Source organism: Mus caroli, unplaced genomic scaffold (genome assembly GCF_978045245.1).
Source record: "Mus caroli unplaced genomic scaffold, Mus_caroli_1 scaffold_18, whole genome shotgun sequence".
Taxonomy (NCBI): Eukaryota; Metazoa; Chordata; class Mammalia; order Rodentia; family Muridae; genus Mus; species Mus caroli.
Window position 1 is genome coordinate 24,801,720 of NW_028227273.1, and position 13,115 is coordinate 24,814,834.

At 37.0% G+C, this 13,115-nt stretch overlaps 1 protein-coding gene across 6 annotated transcripts in view; it reads right to left on the reverse strand.

Annotated features, from left to right (window-relative positions):
• Dlgap1 (DLG associated protein 1) overlaps positions 1–13,115 on the reverse strand; it is an 874,571-nt gene that overhangs the window by 642,350 nt on the left and 219,106 nt on the right. Inside the window, exon 1 of one of the 6 annotated variants that reach the window (XM_085833085.1) lies at positions 6,559–6,659. The exons of the other annotated variants lie outside the window; for them this stretch is intronic. The gene's annotated coding sequence lies outside the window, so the exon portion shown is untranslated. Of the gene's footprint in view, positions 1–6,558; positions 6,660–13,115 lie in introns of those variants that run through there. 6 annotated transcript variants of the gene reach the window in all.

The window sequence follows — 13,115 nt, forward strand, 5'->3', positions numbered from 1 at the left end:
TAAGTTTAATTTTATATTTATAGATAGACTAGTTAAATTTTATCCTGTACATAATATACCTTATTTATTTTATAATGCTTTCTCTTGTTCTCTTAGGAGAGAGGTTTTGTTTTGTTTTGTTTTTTAGATTTATTTATGTATGTAAGTACACTGTCACTGTCTTCAGAAACAGCAGAAGAGGGCACCAGATCTCATTACAGATGGTTGTGAGCCACCATGTGGTTGCTGGGGATTGAACTCAGGACCTCTGGAACACCACTCAGTGCTCTCAACAGCTGAGCCATCTCTCCAGCCTGCATAATATACTTTAATGATATAAAATTAAATTATACTGGATCGTGTTTTGTGGTAATTCCCAATTTCTAAATTTCACATTTCTTCTGAACATTTTGTTAGATCTTTCTATCCACCTGTCCTCTGTGGTAAAGGGTGACATTATAGTGAGTGACAAGAGGAGGAAATAGAGTCTGCTAACCCCAGCACATGTCCCTTATTCATTATGGGCTTGCCTGTCAGGGAAGAGGCCTCATAATGGCCTACTTACTGCCATTTGGTTGTTAGTCTCTTGGGGTGTGCTGCAGTACTCCAGCTGCTATGGTTTCTATCTCATTAACAGGTGACATCTCCAGCTGCTGTGGTCATTAACAGGTGACATCTGAAAAGCCTGGCTGGCCACAATTCTAACACAGCATTCTCCAGTCAGTTGATGTCCCAAGCAAGTTACACTGTCATCTCTAATCTCTGTGCATTTCCGAGCCCTGTTTCTCTCTTTACCCCATCAAAACCAGTGTGTGTGTGTGTGTGTGTGTGTGTGTGTGTGTGTGTGTCCACTTTTGCAGCATGTATATGTGTGTGATACAAACCCACAGGACTTAGGAAGAAGTTCCTAAGTTATCATTTCTCAAAACACCATAGTAGATATTTGTTTTCTTGTTTTGTTTATTTAAAATACTCCTTTCCCTTCTCTATAGGATGCCCAACTCTTGAGAAGAGGATATTCTCTTTCAACAGATATAATCTTAGTGAGATTTTAAATACTGACATACTAATGAGTTCCTGGAAGCTTCTTCTGGTAGGAATTAGAATTAAATGGAAAAACCAAAGTCTACAAGGCTGGAGTCAATGGCTTACTCTGGGGAAGAGAGGAAGAGGCTCCTATAGCATCCAAGGGCAGGTGTTCACACCCTGAGAGCTTTCTGTGTCCTGTCTTGTCTGAGCACTGGCTTAATTTACTTCCTATTACTGCGAAAAAGCACCATAAGGAACAGCAACTTGGGGGAGGAGATGGTTTTCCACACCATAGTTCATCACTGAGGAAAATCAAGCCATGAACTTAAGCAGGAACCTAAGAGGAAGGACCTGAAGCAGAGGTCATGGAGGAATGCTGCTTACTGGTTTGCTCCATCTTAGCTTTCCCAGGTTCTTTCTTACACACTCAGGCCACCTTCTCTGGTATAGCTGTTTGGAGAGCTGCTGTGCCCTCTACCTCAATCATCCATCGAGAAAATGCCCCTGAACCTTTGCCTAGAGACCATTTGATAGAGGCATTTCCTTAATTGATGTCCCCTCTTCTTAGTTGATGCTAGCTTGCATCACTGAGGAAAAGCCCAACAGGACACACACTTTGCAAGTCTTTTCTATAGACTTGGTACTTTCCCAAGCACATTCGGAAAGAGTCCTCATCTGCACATGACACCCACAGTTGGTGTTTATTTGTAACAGTTTTGAGGGAAAGAAGAGGAACACCTGGTGCTCATGTTACAAGTTGATTGACATTCACCATGGGCAAATGGCTCTAGTGATAGCACAAATTAAAACTAAGTTATGGTGACATGAATCACTTTGCAATTATTTTATATCACCGATCATGCCTAGTGCCAGATGAATCACTATGAGTTTCTAATGGTATAATGGAGATATTATGAGGCAATCTTGTTACACACACAAAATCGAAAAGCTCATTTGTATATTCCACCTGTGAAAACCGTTTCCAGATGCCACATGTCATGCAAGGCTTGGCTGTGATGGTTTATATACCCTGGTCTGTGAAGCAATTCTCATTATATGTGAATGAGAGGGTCCACTTTCTTCAAAGGATCATGAGTTAAATGAGATAATACCTTTGAAGGTTCTTAGGAGAAACCCCTCCCCATTTACACCCCAAGTCTATGGAGAGACATCACAGACCATTTCTTAGTATTCAACACAGAAGATCAATTTTAGGTTCCTTTAAAGAAACATTTAAAAGATTGAGATTGAAGTCATTTAGATCATGCAAAAGAACAAATCTAACTTGGTAAATCAATTTGACAACTTCTTGACAATGTTTTGATGAAGAGCTTTTTTCTCTAATTAAATAGAAGCAGGGAAGACATCTTAGAATTGGAATATCTTAAAATTGTGCAAATACACACGTGAAGTTTTGAGAAATATTATCCCTCCTTTTAGAATTAATTTTGGTATACTTCCTTGAAAACAATGCATTATGTACTAAGGAGGCTCACTGCATAAAAATTAACAGGAATGATAGAAGGTAATGAGGGATTATATATTTATAGTACTATTGTCTTTGTTAGCTCTAATCAAATAATTCAATGGTTATCTTTTCAGGCTATAAAAGCCAATGAGGTGACAATGAGGTATTTAATTCTACAAATGCTAGAAACAGGTACTTTTTCAAGTAATGATCTCACAAAAGTAACCCTTAGGTTCTCTGCATCTAAATCACATGGTGGTACTTTTCAATAGAGCCCATTTGTGAGATGAACCCAATTATTGGATGACAACTCTTTAACTCTGAAAGAGTAGGAATGAATGGAAATGTCGACCTTCCCTTATTATTTTCATGAACATAGCTGAGATGATTTTTGGTTGATTTTATCACTGAAAAGATAGAGGGCAGCAACAGCCAATGCTATGGACTACACAGCTTTGGAGGATGCTATAGATGCCACAGAATATTGTATAGTACCTCTGAAGTTAAGACTATGAACCCAGAGATTGTGTTATTAACTGGAATTTTAGTTTTGGTGTGGATCAGCCTTAGCATACATCTTTAATTCAAGAGCCCTCTGGATTGAATATGGTTTGCAGGATAACATAAAGTAAATCTTAGGTCAGGAGGCAGAGCAAGCAACCAGCTGATAGGAAGTGAACATAGGAAACAAACCATAGAGAGTAAGAGGGAGTCAGGGGGACAGATAGAGAGACACACAGGAAGTAGAAGGGAGGGACATTCAGTGTGAGGAAGTTTTTGAGACATTGAGAGGGGATTCTGGTGGGATGTCAGGAGGAAGGTCAGCTGGGTGATTTCTCTGCTTCTCTGAGCTAACAGGCTTCCACCCCAGCATCTGGCTCCCGGAGTCTTCATTGGTAAAACCAAACAATTGAGATTTTGTTTTAAAGAAAAAGAAAACAAAATTCCTTCATTTAGAAATGTTAGTGTAAAGGAAGAAAATATCTAATAAAAAAATTGAAAATTGAAAAAAAAAAAAAGGACTCTATTCCTAGCTGCCTGGTCGTCATCTTCCACTAGCAACCTTCAGATGAAGATGTAGAACTCTCAGCTCTGCCTGCATCATGCCTGCCTAGATGCTGGCCTTCTCCCACCTTGATGATAATGGACTGAACCTCTGAACCTGAAAGCCAGCCCAATTAAATGTTGTCCTTTATTAAAATAAATAAATAAAGAAAGAAAGAAAGAAAGAAAAAGAAATGTTAGACCCCAAAGTACTATAAACTATTTCTCCTGCTGAGACATGCAGCTTGTCATATGAGCTTGATCAGAACATCCCTGAAAAATATCATAAAAATCCATCTCTTCTGGTCTCCTTGTGGGTTCAGTGACCCAACTGTGTAGCTGCTTTATTATTGTACCCAGCCAACCTGATTGCCTGAAGGACTCACCACCAATAGACATGCTGACATGGAATCAGGTGCTCTCACAGGGTCTACCCATAGACAAAGGACTACAGGCAACCAAGGACCAAAGGACTTATGAGAGTTGAAATAATGATGGTCTCCAGTGATGAGCCTCCTCTATGGCTAGCCAATATCACAACACCCATAAAATCATATACCTACAAAACATTAAACAAACTGAACAGATTTTATTTATATCAAATCTATATATTTAGTCATATATATGAATATATGATATATGCTAGGGACACCACACACACACACACACACACACACACACACACACACACACCAGCAACAACTGAAGAAGAAGAAGTCATGATTTCAAGATGTAATCAGAAGGGGATACATAGGAGGCTTGGAGGGAAAAAAGGGAAGGGGAAATTATGTAATCCTATTTCCATTTAAATATTTGCTAAAACTTAACTTTAAAAACTAACCTTACCCCATATTGATGTGGTGTGAATGAGTGAAAGGCCCTAATAGCCCTAACCAGAAGTATAGCATCTCAACACCCGTTTCCTCAAATCATCAGATACGAAGCAGAGTGTCTTCTATGTGAAACCAAACTTCACAGCCCTCCTTACAAATGAGCATGTCCTTGGATATTGTCAGTCACAGAGTCCCAAATATTTCTTATTTTAGAAGGTTAAAGAGTAAGATCGTTCGGTCCCTCAAGTGTGGGTCAATGGAGTTGGTTTGACTTTGGGAACATAATTTTCGGTCATGTGATGCTCCACAGATCCTTGCACTATTTCCTCTCATATCGTTTATATGTGTTGCATACATTATTTATCCAAACCCTTCTTTCATCTTCTTAGTCCTTCAAGCATGTCAAATTTGCCCTCTAAAGACACGTTTCCTCTTCTTCCGCTTCACTCATGTTGAAGATTCTCAGCTAAGACACCTTTCCTGAAAATTAAACTAGTTATCCCCTGGCTTGTTTTCAACAGGCAAGGTCATCTTGGAAAATCTGTTGTTTATTTTGATCATACAGTGTTTTTATGATTTTTCAGTGAGAAATATGTGTAGTTTTCTCATGTATTGTTTTCCTTAAGGATGTTACAATGTAGTTTATTCCATCTGGACTTGAGAAAAAAATTTTGTTGCCATTCTTTTTAGTGTAAATGAGCCTTGGCTGTATCAAATTTACCACCAGATAACACATAAGTAAATAAACATATTTGCTCAAGGAACTAAGAATTGAAAAGAATATAGAATCCCAAGTGCAAGTTCTTCAGAAATATGTTCCTAATATCAATATTCCACTACTAACAAATCTCTTAAAATTAAGATTTTTCTGGCACAGCAATACTTATAAAACCAGACAGAATGAATAGAGACATAAAGAAACTATGCCAATTGATTCTCTATGTATGTGTGATTAACGAGAAAATATAACACATACAATATAGCACATATTATATTAAATGAGTTACATAATTAGGCCTACAAGGGATTTCCAGTTACAAGTCAATGAAATAGTGTTTTTCCCCCCTAATGTGAACTGAATTGCTAAGAACATTAGGATCTGAAAGGTGGTTTATTAGAAATTTTCAGAAGTTCTGCATTTTCCTTCAAAGGGCAATTGCTGCCCTGCTCATAAGCTCCATGTTTTTTTTTTTTTTCATGAAATCATATGAATTTACACAGTTTCACTTGGCTCACTGATGACAGATAATAAGGGAAACACAAGGGGTAAATGCCCTTTTACCCGAGTGACATGAGGCCCACAGGTCACTGGCCCTCTGTGGGCCACGCTAGATGGATACTTGTCCTAAAGGGGAGGATGGCACATGCCTTCCTCAGCTCTCATCTTTGTTTTGCTCAGGCAACTCATCTTGGGTTTACTAATCGCCAATGCCACGCTACCCATATTTGGGTTACGACTTTCTCACCAAACCAACTGGTTCCAATCCAAGACTGGTTATTCATTTCTGAAATTCAGAAGTTTTGAAACTTAGCAGGCCCTTTCAGAGAACTCTGAGAACTTAAGGATCCTGAACACAGTGGGTCATGTTTAGTCCCAGAGTTTTTGAATCAGTAAGGTCTGTGGTGAGATCCTATATTTACGTTTTTATGCCTATTAATAATTTCTTGTTACCATGCAAAGGACTATAGTGCTGCACTTTCAAACCCAGTTTGTTGGTTTGACTGTCTGTCTGTTGCTACCTTCCTGGTTCCGATCCCCATCCTCAACCCCTTCTCTTTCTTTCTTGTCCCATTCTCCTCAAAGACCTCTTCCTGACTCCGTGTCACCCTTATTCCAAGATACTCTTTTTTGGAGGAGCCTTTTCCTCACTATCTATGCCCTTAAAATTCCCCCACCATGGTCTCTTGTCCAGTTCCCTCTATAAACACAAATATGTATAGAGTAATATCTAAGTTCTGCATTTGAAAAAAAGTGGCAATTATATTTGAGTCTGTTTTACTACACTTTAAATAAGTGATTTTCAGTGTCAGTCATTGTCTTGGAAATGCTGTGGTTTCGGTTTTACTCATGGTTAAGTTAAATCCCATTGTTTGTATAACTATATAACTTTTGCTCATTATTTATCTATTGATGGGTATCTGGGCTGTCTCCATTTTATTAAGCATCTCTATGATATACTGACTGAGGCTCCTTGAAATACATACCTAGGAGTAGTACATCTGAGCCATATGGTCATTCAAATTTTCTTTTCTGAGAAGCTTCTGTACTGACTTCCATGGTAGCCATAGCATTTAACATTCTCAACAGCAATCGCTGGAAAGTAATTAGAAAAAAAACACCACTCACAATAATTTAAAAATAAAAACAAAATAAAAACAAAACAAAAACTTTGTAAGGACTGACCAAAGAGGTGAAAGATCTTTTTAGTGAAGTTTTACGACATTGAATAGATTTTACAAAGCAGAATAATTCTACATTTATAGATTGGCAGAGTGACTATTGTGAACATTAGCTAATACACCGTCTAGACTGAACATAACCCTCATTAAAATTCCAGTACTACTCATTTGAGAACTAGAAACAATCCTAAAGTTCACAGGGAAGCACAAAGGTCCTGAACAGCTGAAGTATTCCTGAGCAGAAAGATCAAAAGACTCCTAAATTGTACTCCAGATTAACAGTAACAAAAATAACATGGTTCTAGTCCCCAAACAGACATGTCAAACAAAGGAACAGAACACTCAGATATAAATCTACAAAGATAAAAATTATCTAATTTGACAAAGATTTTAAAAATATCTTCTCAAAAAGATAAAGCAAGGTTCAATTAAAAAATATTTGTATGCAGAGAAATGGAACAAGGTCAAGTTCTTGAATGGTCCTTCAAAAGAGTCAATTAAAAATTATCAAAGACCTTTATACAATATCTAGGTGAGGAAAATTTCTAGAGAAATTTGTCGAACACTTTAAGATATATGTCTATGCAAGGATTTTCTGAAAAGAACTCAAACGGCACAGGAAATAACAGCACAATTGGACAAGCATTTACATGAAAATGAGAGAACTACATGTTTAGGAAATAAAACAACTGTTGTACTTCAGAGATGGCTGAGAACTGAGAATCATCTTCCTGACTATACATCAGACAAGGAGGTAGTATCCAGAATGAGTAAAGCACTGCAAAATTAAGTATTTGTTTGCAAGCAAACACATTCTAGCAAGTTCACAGATGGTGCTGATGTACTCGGGGCAGGACACTTGAGTACCAGCTCGTGAACCAATCAGTGATTTCATAGGCAATTTTTCTTCTGCAGTAGGTGAGGAGGATGAATTCTGACTGTAAATCCATAGCTAAAATTAACATACACAGCGTCAGCTCGGCAGACAGCTCTGAGAAACAACGGTTTCATACAAAATGCAAATGCATGACAAATTATTCAGAGCCTGCAAAGAGATCTATCTTTGTTAAGTGGAAGAATGAAGAAAATGAAATCATTTAGCATCAATATAAAACAAATAAAAATGCAAAATTCAGCAGTACTTGTTTTAAGATTTGTGACGGTACCAATAAAAAATGGGACTTAATTTCCTTTTATTTTATGTTTAAAAATACTCATTTTGGGGAGCTGCTACTACATTTCTACACATTGGTAAGTTCGTGGATATTTTGGAATACTATCCAGGCAATAGTTTTGATGGAATATTGACTAGCCAAAGATATTCTTTTGTGAGTTCTTTAAAATACTTCTTAAAATTCCTCTGTAACTAACAAATGAAATCTATCTATCTATCTAAATTATACATATATAATTTATATATATAATAACCTTTATATATATAATAACATTTGTTGGAGTATCTGCATATTGTAGAGTTTCTTAAACCAAACTCTCCTTTGCAGTTATTTATCAGGTTTTCCACTTGCTATTATGTAAAGAAGGGATACATTGTGATTTCTATCTCACAAAAAAATTAAGGTGACAGATAGGTATACCTTATAGCATTTTCTTTATCCTTAATGGTTTCAGTATTTTACGGTTCTGTTTTATTTTGAAGAAAGTATCCTTCAATAACACTAAAACACACCCCAATTCTTTGTTTAGGAAAACCGTAGATAATTCTTCAGGGTGGGTTATACAAATATCATCCACCTGAGTCACTATCAAGATTTATCTTGTTAAATGGGCATAGCACCAACTTGCCCTCTAAGTTCATCTCCCATCATCCATACCCACCGCTTAGTGAAGCTCCCATAACTCATCTGAGAAGTCTCTTCGTGTATTTGATGGTGGTTAATACAGAAACTCACAAGTAGTCAGCAGGAGGAGAGTGAGTGTCAGAGGGCTGCTCAGTCACAAATGGGACATCTACGTTACAGCCCACCCAGGCTCAGGGAACATCAGGAAGAGGGCTCAGCAATACTGTAAATGCCAGAGCAGAATGAACAGCATCTTCTGGACAGCAGCACCACTGCACTAATAAAGGCAAAGCAACATGGCTGCCTACACAAGACCTGTGAGAGATAAAGCCAGGCCATACTCTAGAAGGCTCACTTTCCCCACACCATCTGAGGAGCTAATTACTAGTGATGGATTCTAGGGGAGGGGGTGTCAGTTTTCTTTCCGCCTGCTTTGGCTCCTGACAGGTTGATCGGGCTCGAGTAGATAGCTCCACACGTGGGTACAGTCAGTACAAACTGGACTTTGTGTTATTATGAAAAAGGGGTACATGTGGTTTATAGGGTGTGGGGTGGAGCGTTGATCAGAGAGGATTCAGGGGAGAATAGAAAGAACTGACGATGAAATGTATCTTATTGCACTTACACACATGAAATTCCTAAAAAGATATCCATATAGATCTGGAATGAAGGACATTTATAAACACCGCACTATTTCACGGGATCAGGTTAGATTTGATGTTATAAATTCAAAACTAGAAAATGATTTTCTCCTGCAGAGGACATTCATATTCTTTCACGTTTCCTTTGAGAAAAGGCAAAAACTGATCTTTGCTTTATTCTCTTTCAAGTATTATTTTCAGAAACATTAAGATACCAGGCAAGAAGAAAAGGGGAAGGCCAGCAGACATTTGTTCTGGAAAAGGAGCTAGAATTTTATTTTAAGAGAACTGTTCTCATAAGGTAACAGGTAACTTGGTAATGCTTTTGCTATAGTTTGTAAAATTCAGCAAGTAATTTCTTCATATCTTGGTATGAGTACGGTATGGTTAAACCATGTACAATTATTTTACAGGTTAGAGTGATCTAATATTAGCAGTTTTATATTGTTCAACCTAGAACCCACCATCGTTGCTATATGGTACCATGTATATCTAGAGCTGCAATAACTCAAAATATTACCTCAGTATCAAAAGTTGTGTAAACATGTATAGGTGAGGAGAAACATACTTGGAAGATAACACTATAATTCCTAAATCTATAAAGTCTCAATATTACCATACTAATTATCCTTGATGTTCTAACATTTTGTGGGTAGCCAAACTGTGACTATATACTTCACAGTGTATTAAAACAATGACATAAAACCCAAGAAAGGCATATGGCCTGTTTCAGCAGCTTATGTTATAACATGATTCTTCAGTACCTTTCGTTTCTGAAGTAAGGGATTTTACAAGAAAAAAAAAAAGGAAATCTTGTTTCTGCAGCTCGACTGCTCTGCTGTTAATTCAACAAAACAATATTTCAACATCTCTACAGCCTTAGCATGAGCAATGCTAGTTTTCCTCATAAGCAATAGCCCTACATTAGAAAATGAGCAGCCAGTGCCAGGACACAGCAGCACAGGGATCGCCCAGAGTCCCTGTGCAATTCACAGACCTTACAGCAGGAAGTCAGAACTTGCTTAAGCAGAATCAGATTGCCAGGAAGAGCTATGCTTCCTTTAAAGTAAGACTTGGCTTTGTTGTTATTTCAGCAAGACTTGGAGCATTTATATCAATGGGATGCAAAGATGCTCTTATTACTGCGATCACACCAATATGCTGCAGTATATACTAAGACCTGAAGGCAGGGCTCTGGTTCATCACTGCCTTCTGTGCATGCCTCCACGGTATATCATCATAATAGGACCTTATGAGCTTCAGGTCCCTAAGATTCAAGTACGTCTCCTGAAAATTTACAACTACTTAGCATCATTGTTTGATTAGAAAGAAACACTCCCAGTAGAACTTTGTCTTATAACTAAAGAATTGTTATAAGGTTGTGTCTCTGCATGTGTATCTGCCTGTCTGTCTGTCTGTCTGCCTGTCCTTCCAACCATGTCTTCAGGTATCTCAAGGACATATGTCATATATTGGCTAGTAAGAACAACATAAACAAGCTAGAAAATCAGGTTTGTGAAATTCTTGGCACAGATACTAAAACATATTCTAAATAATTTTTCACCCTCTGTTGGAGAAAATCATGGCAGCTGTTATTTGGAGCAAGTCAAACAAATTTTTCTATTTATTATTTCTTGAACCAAGATTAACTCTAATTGTGTATATGATTTTATGTGATAACAGAATGCATTGATATTCATGTGGATAACTCCAGAGCATGCATTTTCAATTTAAAGTAAATGTTTCTACTATTTAAAATCATTCCATCCTGGTGTATAATAACTGGTAGTTAATCTCTATTACCAGTTTTCCATTTTATAGTCTTTTGGTTTTCTTCATTGAAAATCTTTATTTTCTTTTGTTTGTTTTAAAAGTGGGGCATGTTTTCTAAAACACTCAGAGCTTTGGAATATTCTCATGGACGAAGTGGTACTGTATCTGTCTTTAATATAACATATGTTCTAATTTCTAAGTGCTGAAAGCTCAACAGATAACACACTACCAGCTTTCCCATCAGAGAGAGGTTCAAGCTTCCACAGGGACTGAGTAGCCAGGAGAGACCATTGTGTTCAAATTCAGATCGAAAGGGTAGAGTGCTTGTGTGTACACCTCTTTTATGCCATATATCTCCTTGATTCTGGGGGATTTTTAAGCTTCAGGAAAATTACTTGGAACAGGAAACAGAATCCTGCAGTATATGACAGAATAAAGCAAGTGTGGCAAAGACAAGGGTGAGGCAAGAGGCTCATTCTAGATAACCACATGGCAGTTATTTTAAAACACTCAGTGACATTTGTGAACTCATTTTACTTTGCTGCTCCCTCTATGAGAGACCAGAGAGGAGGAGAGACGAATCAATTTCATTATACTATCAGATTTCAAAGTAGAAAAGGTCTATAAGATAAAATGTCTTATCCAAAATGTCCCAGAATCCTGTGAGTCTCCCAGAATACTGGCTTATGTTAAAATCTGATGATGCTACAAACAGCTCTCTGCCTCTTGCAAAGTCTATCTTGGGTTTAGTTCTGCACTAATGAGCTAAGTAGACACCAATGTCTCTCAAACCCAAAGGAGATTACCACCTTCACAGTGAGATGGAGGACAGACGGCAGCAGCTGGGACCACATTTTCAATTTCTTTACAGTATTTATGTCTTGGAGTCTGGTGTGCATTTTATTTCACTCAACAAGGGCTTACTCTATCCTAAAGGAAAACTTTCTTGACTTCTCAAGTATTTCCTAGCCATCTGGTTTGCAAATGGCTCTCTCCCTTAAATAACTGTCTCTTACATCATTTCTTTACAGAGATGGCTTAATTTGTTGACTAATTCAAGAGGAGAGTTGAGACATTTAGATACTGTTAACATGAATGAAGGAGAGGGAAAATACAAAGGGGGCTTCAGGTGACTTGTGTACTCTCTATTCAGCTCCTGGCTTGTCATTTCTACCTGAATTTCTACTTAATTTTGATTAATATGGATTGAATTCAGATAAATGTCTCATTTATTTAAACAAAAATATTTAAATCAAATTTATTATCTTATGATTGTATTTTTGTCACTCAAATACATTAAATATTTTCATTCTAAAAGCAACTTACTATGTTAGGATTATGCAATGTAATGTTTCAATTTTCATACCCTAATGCTTTATTTGTATTGTAGGCCTTGACAATTAATAACTTAAGGAGTTTTAGTATATTGTGTTTAATTAATTATTTGAATTACATACGTTCAGGGTTTATGCTACATACACATATTATGAATAATATGACGTTGAGCAATAAATCCATCCGAGTATATATTCTTGAATATGTAGTCAATATAGTGAAAATATGTTATTTAAAAATATAAAGTGTATAATATATTTTATATACTTTCACATACATAATGGTACAGAAATAAGATTTATCTCTCTCTATATATACGTGTTTGTGTGTGTGAATTTTATACCTTATTATTAAATCCAGTAATTAGGTCATAATGATAACTAAGTTTTGTGTTTCTAATCTATTATGTTAATGTCATCAACAAAAGAAAATAGGCAATATATTTTTTCAATGCAACTCATATATATATTACAAAATTTCTAATTTAATTGTTTTAAAAATGATTTTCAAGTTCATAAACATCCTCTGACTTTCTCTCCTTTGTAGTCACCCTCAATACAGTGAAGCCATCCCTTGAAAGTCAACCAGACTATGTCACTTTGTTCATAAATATCTCAAATGGCTGTCCTTATTACTCATCACAGTCTATGTTGTCTCTACATGTGAGGTAGCCCTTCGGTTTCATTCACACTCATGAGTCCTCCAGCCCAAACACAGCGTTTACTCTGCATGTTCCATCTCAGCCTGTGACATGTCCATACCCAGAAATTGTTGAGCATCTAAGACCAGCTATGTAGGGACGTCCTCCGCAGTG